Source organism: Erinaceus europaeus, chromosome 20 (assembly GCF_950295315.1).
Source record: "Erinaceus europaeus chromosome 20, mEriEur2.1, whole genome shotgun sequence".
In the NCBI taxonomy this organism is placed as follows: domain Eukaryota; kingdom Metazoa; phylum Chordata; class Mammalia; order Eulipotyphla; family Erinaceidae; genus Erinaceus; species Erinaceus europaeus.
The window spans coordinates 51,797,549-51,810,685 of NC_080181.1; positions in this window are offsets into that span (position 1 = coordinate 51,797,549).

Sequence of the window (13,137 nt, forward strand, 5' to 3'; positions counted from 1 at the left end):
TATTATTATTATTATTATTATTATTACCAGAGCACTGCTCAGTTCTGGTTTATGGTGGTGCAGGGGATTGAACCTGGGACTTTGGAGCCTCAGGCATGGGAGTCTGTTTGCATAACCATTATGCTATCTACACCTGCACGTAGAAGTGGGTGGTGTTGCTGCTGCTGGCAACTTTCAAAAGGTCACACTATCTGCCCAGCAGCTGAAGGAAAGGGGAGAAGGTGAGAACTGTGTGACCCCCAGAGAAACCATGACAGTCCAGACCAGCATCTCAGGCCTCTGATGTAGCAATCAGTCTGTAAAAAGATGAATGGGAACTGGGGAAACTAAAGCTGCTATCGGGACCACAGAACCTCAGTTCCCAAGTTTGGCCCTTGTCCTGGCTGTGACTTCTGTCTTCAGAAACAGAGACACCATATCTGCTCTAAGAGGAGGGAGCCTGACCCTCCTTCCAGTATACACACACAGAGGTGGGGGTACTGGGTGTATAGGAGAGAAGACTCTGGTCCCTGCTGTGTCCCCACCTCTGTTAGTCTTCTCGGTGGCTACAAATAAAGTCCCCCAGGCCTCACAGCTTCAGAGACAGATTTATTCCCTCACACACATGGAGACTGGCAGTCTGGGGCCAAGCTGTCTGCAGGACTGTTCCTGCTGTGTCCCCTCTCCTTGGCTTGGCCACTTTCCCCCAGGTCCTCACCTGGTCTCCCTTCTGCTCCTGTCTTTGTCTTGATCTCCACTCTCCTCACAAGGTCATCAGCCACAGTGGATTCCAGGCCACCCCAGTGACCCTGTTTTAACATAATTTCCTCCTTAAACACCCCACCTCCCCATACAGTCATATTTTGAGGTTCTGAGGTTGGTTAGGACTTCAGCATGTAAATTGGGGGACATTGTTCAGCTTAAAATACCCACTCAATGAGAAGACCTCTCTTCTGGGCCACTCTCTCCCATACTGTGTTCTCACAAGGAAGCAGCCAGAATTCTTTCCCAGAAGCCTGTGTCCAGACAGGTAAATGAGAACAGCTCCTCCCCTACTAGCTGTCAGTTTCTATGATGATGGAATGCCAATAAAATATAGTGTTCAGATAATAGAATAATCTGTTACAATAGAGTAAAACAGGAAGAATTCAGTAGGATCACCCCAGTGGAATGATCAAAACTCTAGGTTTGCTCATTGTACTCTCTCATCACTCTCTGCCTTCTCTTCAGTTGCAGTTAGCAGAGCTCTAGTTCACACATCACTTGGACTGGAATTAGTTTACTGTCACCTGTCCCTTATGACTACATGCTCTATCTGGGTAAGTACTACATCTGTTCTTTTCTGCACAGCCTGCACAGCTGTACACAGGGCTCTGGACTTAAGATGGTCCAACTTGGAATCTCTTGCCTTTGTGACGATGTCCAAAGTGATCGATCACATTCAGGAGAGACCATGAAGATACAATGGGATTCGGAAACATAACAACCAAAAGTCACTGGCAGCTCAGTAGCTGGAACATCTACTGTGGACCTGTGGCTACTGCCGTGACTGGGCTGCCATCAGAGGAAAGAGAGGACTTGCTTGCGTATTCCTAATCAGGAAAAGACCACAATTCCAAGCTGCCCAAGTACATTTGAGCAGATCTCAGGCCGTCAAGGGTAAGCATGATGCTTGGTGTGGTTGGTATGCTCAATATATATTCTGCTTGCAACTTCCGATGGGCTTACCAGGATATAACCTCATGATCAGTCAAGCCTGGTCTGTGTCACACTCACCTTGCTCAAGGGTTGTGACCCAATATGTGCTTGAAAAATGTACAGTGAGCACAGCCAAGAAGGCAGTGTCATGGTAGAGCACTTGACTTGTATGCATGAGATTTGGAGTAAGATTCTCAGCACCACATGTGCCAGAATGCTTTGGTCAGCCTCATATAAAAATCAATCTTAAAAATGTAGGAAGGGGTGGGGCTGAAGGGCTGAGTGGCAGATCACCCAGTAGAATGCCTGTATTACCCACCCTGAGACCCAGAAGACCGGGTGGGTACAGAGACAATGGAGAGCTGGTTGCTTGGGCTTCAAGGAGAGGAATGAAGGGGATGTTGATGGATGCCCCACTTGACAGTCACATCAAAGATCAGATGGGACTACTGCTGTCCCCAAGCCATGCCCTCTCACTGTTCCCCTGGATTCAGGTTCAGCCACAAGAAACTGAGGTGTAGAGTGTCTTGCAGCTCAGTAGAGAAGACAGGGTTGTGTTATTACTTGCCATTGAGTAAGGGACTCCCAATTTGTGCCTGCAGCACATGTAACAAAATTTAATGGCTCTCTCTTCTGGGTGGTGAAGCTCCAGGCTGTTTACAGATTGGAGGCGGGAGAAGGAGGCAGTCAGCAGGCCCTGAGTTAAGAGTGGGGAGGGTCCGGGACACAGGGAAGGGTGGTGAGGGGGAGCAGGAATGCTATATGACTTCTGTCCAGGAGCAAGGGTGAAGATGCAGGAACCAAGATCATGGCATTATCAGTGAATTACACAGGCTGGGGAATCTGTAGCAAAATTTCTTTTAAAAGCAAGTGATGATTCTGGGTGGACCTGAGCTGTGGACTGTAGCTTGGACTTCACACAGATTCTTTATTTTTCACAACTAGGCTCATCAAACTTGCCCACACCAACTCTTGCTGGGTCAGATATATTGTCTATGAAGTCTCTGATAGGTGTATGCTCATGACAGGAGAACCTGGAATAAATTGTGCTAAGCCTCCTACTGAGTGTTGAAATAAAGCAAGAGAAGAATTGGGGGGAAAGGAACCTGTATGACTCAAGGAAGTCTGCTTCACCTGAAGAAAACCACATTATTCTTTCAGTGAAGAAACTGGGAAGCTAAGATCTTTTATCATTTAATCTCTATTTCTCTTCCTCTTTGTCTCTATCAGAAAAGAAAGAAAATGGAGGTAAAGTGGTCATTGAAAATAGAGTCACCATGCAGGTACCAAGCCCCTGTGATAATGCTAGTGACAAAAATGAATCTAAATTTGTGGATTTCCAAACATTATGCTGTAAATTTAATTTATTGTAATGAGTTATTTATTTAAATATTTTCATAAAAGAGAGAAACCAAAATCACTGCTCAGCTCTGGCATATGACAATGCTGAGAACTGAACCTAGGGTTTCAGATATGCAAGTGTGCACATTTCTCTAGCCCTGGGATTTTAAATTTATTTGTGTTATTCATTGACTTATAAGAAATTTACTTTTAATTCCTTAGAATAGTCAGAGTTTTAACCTGTGGAGCAAAAGGAAGCCACAGGCCTTATACCCTTTTATGAGAAAGGAGAGTTTTTTACTGCCCATTTTATTTGGAGGTGAAAAGGTCTGTGTTGGGTTAGCAAAATAGCTTACTTGGTCAGTGGGTTGCTTTTTCATGTATGTGACCCACGTTCGAATCCAGCCTTTACCACTTGAAGGAAGCTTATGTACTATGGTCTCGTTCTTGCTGTCACTCTGTCTTTATCAGTAGAAACACATAGACACACACAATTAAAAAGGTCTTGTTGCTGACAACCATGTACTAAGACAACCAAGTATGGACCATATTAAACATAGAGCCTTCATTCCACAAGGAAAGCTGGGTCGGCCAGAGTTGGTTGGGAGGATTAGTGAGCTTAGGTCAGGGTCAAGAGCTACTTGATCTGAGTCATATAGTTAGTGTTGAGGACCAGCCTGGTCCAGTGAGCACAAAGCCATGGAGACATCTCCCCTTCCCTCAGTGAACTAGTTCTTGAAACAGGCTTGGGGGGGAGGTTACTTAGAAATGAAGCAGCTGATATGGGTGTTTGCAGCTGAGCTGCCCTTTCCTGCCTAATATTGGCAAGGGGTTGGGGCGGGGCAGGGCTTGATTACCAGGAGCCACTCACTCGCTCTGTGACCTTGGCAGCTGTTCTTTGAACTTCAGGCTCTTCATAAGCAAAGTGGGAGGAAGAGAGAGCCCACTGCACACACTCATTGGAAGAACAGAACCACATAATCTATGTAAACCTGTAGCATTAAGCCTGGCATAACATTTGGTCTCACCACTTGATTTGCAGTATCTATTCCATCTCAAGAGCTCAGTGACAGCAGTCTCACTGGGGCTGCACATGACCTTTGGCACATCCCAGTGGTGTGTATGACTCAGAGGCACAGTGTCAGTGTAATCATTTATGGATGATTTCCAAGTCCTCACTCTACATCTGGAAGGGCCAAGTCTCCTGACTGCTGGGTCTGCAGGTGACAAGTGGTCCTTGGGGATTTGCTGGAGGGATGGATGACAAGTCAGCTCCATTAGGCAGTTTCTAAAAGAGCATCATCTTGAATTCTCCCTGCCACTCTGGACATTGGGCACTGAAACTGTTGCACTCTGTGCTGTGAACTTTGTGCAATCTGGCCCATTGTAGAAACCAAAATCACTTAGTGGATTTCCTGGTTCGGGATGGAGTAGAAGAAATGACACAAAATAACTTAACAGAGAAGTAAAAGAGGCATTTTGTTCGTTCAAGGAGATTGTTGAACACCCAGTCCAAACACCCTTGTAACTAATTCATTACTTTACACCAAGCAGACATCTTTTAAATTAGGTGGAATACAAATGAGTCTTGTTTTGTGCCATTAATTTCAATGGTTTTGTACAATATTTGAATCACTGGCTTTTCTTCTCCTTTGGAGGCAGACCAAATCAGGCTGAATCGACTTGCACTAAAAGCCATTCATGGGACCCAGCCAGCCCTGTTTTGCAGATGGAACACCATATGCTTTGACTCCCCCCACCCCCTCCTTCTGTATGGAGTGGTAATATGCAACCCAAGAATAGAATGCACTGTTTCCTACATCTGCAATTCCGGTCACCTCTAACCCATGAACACTTCCCCTTCTGGACAGAAGCAGGAAAGTTCATCTGGAAAAGATTCAGAAAGATGCTGAGAGTCTAAAGGGATGCTTTTTGTTTTCTCTGGCCCTTTCTAGACTTACACCCTCAAATACAGTCAGTTCCAAGAGCATGATACAGCCAGAATATGGCACTTGGAAGGAATCCATTTTCACTTTTTCCAGGAATCTGTTAGGCCTTTTTAACTTCAAAGCATAACATTTGACTTTCTGTGGCGGTCAGGAGGCTCTTGAAATAACAAGGGAGGTGGTTTTGGTCTGTTCAAAAGTATTGAACTGAAGTTGATGTTTCTTGCGGAAATGTCAGGATTGATCACAGAAGGGCCGGGCTCAGGAGAGATGGGCAAATAGGTGTCTGGCTCATCTCTATAATGAGAGTGTGCCTTGAGCAATTTTGAGAGACATGGAGGGAAGGACCACATGTAAGTGAATGCAAAAAGTTTTCCTGCTTGTTCAGGTTGAGGTGCTTAAAAGAATTCTGAGCTGGGAATCCAGTCCTTTCACTGTAATTGCCAGCTGGGTGACCTTGAGGAAGAGGCAGAAGAATGTTTCTCTCCTCTGAAATACGGGGTTTTGGGAGGGCTGGTGGTGGATTTTATCTCTCATGCCCTTTTGCATTGGTGGGTGCTGGCTAAAGCTGTGGTCAAAGGCAGGGGAGGGGAGGTAAGATGAATTCCATGTCCACTGTGTGCATAAGAAGTGAGAGAATGTTTCATCACTTACCTGATTCAGACTCCAGTGTACCCAAGGTCTTTCCCAGCAATAACAAACATTTTGAAACTCTGACTTAGTTTGTTTAGCAATTAACCTCAAGAATCCTAGGCACCATTTGGAAACCTCTTCGTGACCGGGGAGGGGTCCTTCAACCTCCAAACCAATCTCTAACACCAGGAGCACCTCACCACAAGCTCCTCTATCCCTCTGCTCTGGGGAACCATTCTAGCAAAAGGCCATTCTATGTCATGGAAACACAGATGAAGCTGATCTAGAATTCTGATTGTAATGAGATTCTGATTGTAGACCAGAAGTGAGGAGCAGATAATGGGATTTAATCTTCAGACTGCCATGGTGTGGTCCACATCTTCCTGGATTTCTTTAAATAGCAATCAGCCATAATCATGACTCTTGAATTACTGAATGTTTATTTCCTGGGTCTTTAAAGATTCAATGTTAAGAAATTTCGGTGTCTGAGCTTCCCAACCCTTCCTTGTAGGCAGGTTTTCAAGCAAAGTGCTTGAATGGTTACCTATAGCAGCATTTTAAAACAGAGCTTTCAGTGTAACCTTTAACCAACGTGGCAAAGACTAAGAACTAAACAAAACCAGCCAAGAACCCTCATGTTCTTTTTTTTAATATGCTTTTTAAAAATATTTATTTATTTCCTTTTTGTTGCCCTTGTTTTTATTGCTGCTGTAGTTATTGTTGTTGTTATTGATGTCATTGTTGTTGGGTAGGACAGAGAGAAATGGAGAGAGGCAGGGAGACAGAGAGAGGGAGAGAAAGAAGCGACACCCCTGCAGGTGGGGATCCAGGGGCTCGAACCTGGATCTTTACGCCGGTCCTTGAGCTTTGCTTCATGTGCACTTAACCTGCTGAGCTACCGCCGGACTCCTGAACCCTCACATTCTAAGCCAGGAAACTGGACTTGCAAAGAGGATGACCTTAAACTAGTATCCTGCCTCTCAGCCTATCACCATCTCAAAGGAACCATAGTGAAACTGGCAATTAGAGGAGAGCAGAGCTTATTTTGGGGAGAGAATTGTTGACATACCATGTGACCTGTACCGCACACCAGCTGACACACTGTAAGGGAGAGGAGGCAGAAATAAGGGGAGGCAGGCAGTAGACCATGAGCAAAGCTGATGTTTCCAGAAATTGGGGAGATAACATACCTGATGTAGGTATGTTATCATGGGGATCAACCTCAGGACCTCATGCTTGAGAGTCTAAGGCTTTATCCGCTGTGCGACCTCCCAGACTGCCTGCCATAATTATTGTATCCCCATTTTCATTTTAAAAAATGGCACAACTGGACAGTATGTTCTACAACAGCCCTACATAGCAGGAGTGTGTCAGAGACTAAGGCATCAAAGCTGGTGGATAGGACTGCAGGAGACAGTGCTGTGAATATCCCAAGAGCTTAAAGGACCAGCAGGAATACTTTGCCTAGATGTTCTAGGACTTTACTAGAGGTGCAATTGTAAGGGTGATGAAAGGGGTATCTGGTGATTCTTGAGTGTTCATCTGCTAGCACTGTGCAAAATGGTGTTTGAAAACTGTATGTGTGCCCATGTGCAAATGCATGTGTATGTGTGTTAGCATGTGATCTATGTATTGTATGCATATGTGAGAAGTGTTTCTGTGCATGAGCATGTCTTTGTGCTAACCGGGAAAGACAAGACTTCTGTTTTGAAACAATCTCCAGTTTTCAGTGGCCCAACACAATGACAGTTAAGTTCTCACCTTCATATTCAGTGACCATTGCTCCAAATTGTTGTCTCCTCAGAACCATGCTAATTCTACAGATCCTTCATTAAGAAAAAAATACAGCCTGATGGTTCTATAATGGTTGTTGTATGTCTTATTCCAGAATTTCTGTGGCACTTTGCCTCTAGTTGGCTGATGGATCTAGAGTCACTTAGGCCTCACCCAACTCAGAGAGGGCTGGGCACTACTCAGAAATCCCTGTTCCTGTTAGGCAGCTGTGCCTATAGTCTTCCTCCCGTCTGATCACTGCATGTTGTTCTCAGTGGGACGTAGGCCAGCTCTGTCCCACTGCCATTTGGGAAGCAAAGTGGGGCATTTTTTAAAAAGCCATTAAAAAATTCATAATTACTAGTAAGATTCATATTGTTAAGATTTTAGGGTATAGTTCCCCACTGTACCCACTACGAATGTTCTGTGTCCCTACACTACTAATGGTAACCACCATAGCTATCACAGAGTCTTAGAGACAGTTTATTTGCTTCTGCTTTTGTTTGATTATCCAAGTCTGTGTGTCTCAGTTCTCTAGATTCCACATATGAGTGAAACCATCTGGTAGCTGTCTTTCATCTCTTTACTTATTTTTCTTTGCTTTTTATTTTATTTTATTTTATTTTTGACTCCAGAGTTGTCACTGGGGCTCAGTGCCTGCCTACAAATCCACTATTCCTGGAGGCCATCTTTTCTCCATTGTTGCTATTACTGTTATTGTTGTTGTTTCTCTGCTGTTGTTGGAAAGGACAGAGAGAACTCAAGAGAGGAGGGAAAGACAGAAAGACAGAGGGGGGAGAGAAAGATAGACACTGGCAGACTTGCTTCACCACTTGTGAAGTGGCCTCCCCTTGAAGATGGGGAGCCAGGGGCTCAAACTAGGATCCTTGCTGTGGGTCCTTGTGCTTTGCACTATGTGCACTTAACCCAATGTGCTACTACCACCTGGCCCCATCTTTACTTATTTTTCTAAGCATAATCACCTCCAGATGCATCCATTTTATTCCAAAGGACACAATATTATCTTTTTTGGTTGCAGAATGGTATTCCATGGGCTATATATTGCCATAGCTTCTTTAGCTAGTCATCTGTTGTTGGACATTTAGGCTGCTTCCAGTCTTGGGCTCTGGTGAATAATACAGCTATGAACATATCCCATTGACTGTGTAGCAGAAAAAGGGGCACTTTTCATTCACTGTCTTTCTTCTTTTTGCCAAGGGTGATAAGTTGATATCTTAGCACTGGAGCACTTTTGTGCATGACAGACTGGTTAATTCCACAAAGTGTGGTAGACCACTGAATGCAGAATGGGAGTTTTCTTTCTTGTCATGTAGAACATAAATGCATCTACCAGATATGTCCTTAAGGCCTAAAATTTGTTGTACCATGACTCTGGAACCATGGGTCTCCATAGTGAAAAATCAGCATATGCTAACTTTATCATGGATTTTTTTCTTTTTTCTTTTCTTTTCTTTTTTTTTTTTTTTTTTGAGCTCAGAAGAAGCAGAATGCCTCTTAATGTTTTAAGAGTTTATTTAATGGTTTATTTAAAGCTCAATGACAGCCTACTTTATTCTCTTTATAGGGAGTCATAAAAGATTCGATTTCCAGAAACAAATTGTAACTTGGCTTTTTTTTTTTTTTTTAATTTATTTCTTGGAGTCTATGGCAGAAGGAAGAGAGACTTCAGGGCCTGTATGTGGGACACAGGGCCAGTATTTAGAAGTTGCATCCTGAAATAGACTCTCCTGGGCTTAATCTTATCCAGGATAAGTGGGCCGTTGTTGGTGCTTTCTAAAGGAAGGACAAGGGGAAAAGGATGCTTTGTCTTTGGGGGTTTGACTTCTACACCCAATTCTAATGTTTGGAAGATTACTGGGACTTAGCTAATCCAGCACTACTTTTAAAGCTCACTCTAGGGAAGCAATATTTTGAACTAGCCCTGTATACAGATTTACAGGTGAGTGGTTGGCATGATTCAGTCCTTGGGGGCATAGAGTCAATACTTCCTCCTAATAGGCGCCATGGGCTGGAATTAGAGTCACAGCAGTCTTCTGTGGGTGGGTCTTTTTGGCCAGCCTTCTACTGCTCCACCATGGTAGGAGGAAAGTCTGTCTAGATTGTATCTTGCTTATGCCTGAATGTTTTCCCGGGAGACCTCATTGCAGTTTCACCAGGGAAGCCATGAAGTTCTTATAAGCCTTTCTTAGGCTTGCCAAAGACAACAGCTGAACCCCAAAATGGCAGAGTTGCTCTTGGTGCCCCAGCATTGGGAGAAGCCCCTCCCCACCCCACCCCCCACTGGTGCATGCTCCTTTGAAATAGGTGCAGCTCAGAGTCAGCACACGCACAGGCAGACTCAGAGATGATATCTCCTTTCCTGGGTGAACACAGCACGGAGCTCTGTTGGCCTCTGCAGTGTTGGGTGTGAGGTCACAAGCTCGGGTAGATCATCACCACTTAGCTGCCTGTCTCTGTGTCTCTATTTCATGTGCTGTCTCTGATATCTCTTCATCAGCCATGCTGACTGTCACATCACTTGACTACCTTACACAGTTTCTTAGAAAGGCATCACTGTATAGATTAGGCTTCTCTGCCCCACCCACTTCCAGATAGGCTTCTGGGTAGGTACATCCTCCTGTTGATCTCTTTACTTGAGGAAACAAACTGGGAGTCACCCCACTATTTACTATGTCTCATTTATTCCTGCCTTTCCTCTCTCCCTCTTCTAGGTGAAAGCTTTGATTTAGGGCAGAGGAGGGAGAGAGGGCAAGCCCCAGACAAGCCCTAGGCAAGGGACCGAGGGACCTGAAGCTGGTGGAGGAGATGCAGGCTGCCAGCCACAGGTCCATCTGGGGCAGAATCCCACTGTGGGTGGAATCAGAGAGGTGAAATCAGAGCACCAGAGTGCCTGCCCCACACCCCAGGAGAAAGGAGTTCCTGGCAGGTTCTGAAGATGCTCTGGAGGAAGGCTGCTATTAGTCATAAAATTTTGTACCCTAAATGCTGTTTGAAGCAGAGTGTTGTGAAAAGAGCATAGGCTCAGAAATTGGATCAATTACCACTCCTTCCTCAAATTAGCTAATAAGTCTGAACTCTATGTTTTCACTGGAAAATGTAGTTGATGTGTGTACTTTGCATATACACACAGCTACCTAGCTAGATAGAATCTCTGAGATGAAGCTTAGGGAATTGTGAACACCCTGGGTATTGGATTTGATAAACTAATGTTTGTCCCTACTCCCTTCTAACTTTTCTGCTGTATTTTGTGGTGTTGGAATTCTGGGATCTATTATTTCCCAGCCTCCCTCACCAACAGGATTCTGATTTCAATGCCAACAATGAGAGACAGTCATATATGACTTGAAAGTAGAAGAAAAATAAGCCACTGCAGTGTTTGCCATTATTTGGTGGGCAGTTACATGAGCTTGGGAAGAGTGCACATCTCTCTTGGGCCTCCCACTAAGTTTACCTTCTAGGGCAGTGGGGGCACAGACCACCAGTTTTCAGGCACAATATACTTCCTAACTTCCTTTTTAAAATAAAGTAATTTTATTTATTATTGGATACAGAGAGAAACTGAGAAGGGAGGGGGAGGTAGAAAGGGAAAGAGACAGAGAGACATCTGTAGTCTGGCTTCACCACTAGTGAAGCTTTCCCCTTGCAGGTGGGGACCGAGGGCTTAAACCTGTGTGTCCTTGTGCACTGTAATGTGTGTGCTTAAGTGGGTACACCATTGCCTGGCCCCTACTTCCTAATTTCCTAAGATTTAGTCATGACTTTCCTTGATTTGACCCTCTCAGTTCATCCAATAGTGCCTCTAATTTCTTGCAGTAAATATTTTTTCTTATTTTATTTTATTTTTGTGACCAGAGTTATTGCTGGGACTGAGTGTCTGCATGATGACTCAACTATAATATTCCTAGTGGCCGTCAATGTCTGATAGAGACAGAGAGAAACAGACACCTGTAGCACTGCACTGCTTGTGAAGCTTCCCACCTGCAGGTGGGGATCAGGGGCTTGAATGCAGGTCTTTTCACATGGCAACATGTGCCCTCTACAAGGGATCCACTGGGCAGCCCCCAGCGCCTTTTTTAGATTAGCGGTCACTCAAGTGTCCAACACCTGAAAGCCCAGAAATGCTTGAGAGCCTAGGAAACTAGGGTTCTGTGCATGCACACCAGTTCTTTCCTGACTTGGAGAGATTCTTCTCTCTTGTATGAGTTTTACTGGCTTATCTGAGTCTTACACATACAGAAAACATAGCTGGGGGAGTGTCTCAGTGTATAGACTATATTCTTAGCAGGCATGAGGACTTGGGTTCAGTCCCTGACATTGTAAATGCCAGAACTGAACTGTGGTCTCTCACAGTAAATAAATCTATCTTAAAAGAAAAAACAAAGAGAAACATTACCACATTTAAAAATTATGGGAAAGCTGGTGGGAATGGGGACTTCTGCTTCCTTACTATGAAAGAAGAAATTTGCAAATCTTGAAGCTAGACTTTGGGGGTTTGAATTGCAACTACTGGGATTGGTATGAGAAGCAGGCAAATGCTCAGACTTAAACAGAGACCTTCAGGAAGAAGTGATGGGACCTTGATGAAATCTGGATAAGAAGCTGAGGTGTTTTTTTGTTTGCTTGCTTGCTTTTGTTTGACTTACCAGAGCACTGCTCAGCTCTGGTTTTTGGTGGTGTGGTGGATTAAACCTAGGTCTTTGGTGCCTCAGGCATGAAACCCTTTTTGCATAACCATTGTGTTATCTCACCTCCCACCAAGAAGCTGAGATTTCAAAGTGACTTCTTGTTCCCTACTACTAGACAAGGAATCTCTGACAGAAGAGTGATCTCAGGCAGATTACATTAAACAGGAAAGAATGTAACCTGAACACAGGAAGAATCTTCCTAGTTCAGATGCATTCGAGACTGTGGGTGGGTAAAGATGATTGAAGTAAAGAGATGTACTCTATAACAGAGAGAGCTTCACCCACATAACCTGTGGGGACAGGAAGAAACCTATCATCTCAATGAAAGATGACTCTTTAATGTTTTACTGGACAGACCTCCTGATCCCTTCTAAATGAATGTGGACTGCACCCCTGACCCCTTTCAAATGGTGCTCTTAGAGTTCGTTATTCCACAACATTGACCTTATCTGAGAAGCACGAAGCCTTGTCTGCCTTCAGCCCACCCCTCCCTCATCAACAGGGAGGGAGCCTTCTTTCTACCCCTCTCTCCATCTTCCCTCCATGTGGGTTTTCAAAAAGATCATGCCCCCTTTTTACTCAGAGTCTGTCTTAGTCTTCATGGCAGAATCTACACAGACATGAGAGGGACTGTGAAGAGGGACTTCATTGGCTATGGGGATGCATCTCTGGTGGTGTGCTGCCGGATCCCCAGAGTCAGGGAGGGAAACCAGTTCAGCCGCCCAGGTAGGCGGCTCCTCCTGATTGAGGGGGTACTCAGTGGGAGAGTGCATGCTTCACAGGCTTGAGGCCCTGGGTTTACTCCCAGACACTAAAAACCAAACAACAACCCCGAAGGGCAGACAACTTCTCCCACCCAAGCTTCCAGCTTGTGTTCCCTCCTGTACTAGCCCTAGACCGCAGGGTGCAATGCCTGGGAATGCTGACCAGGAACCTCTGGTCTCGGTGCACTTGGGCCTCCCAGGGGTGAGTACTTCGAGGAGATCCTGAGATAAGTCAGGGGCCAGTCACTCTGGGGTCCACCCCGTGTGCTGGGTCTGACGGAAGAGGATGTGGGCTAG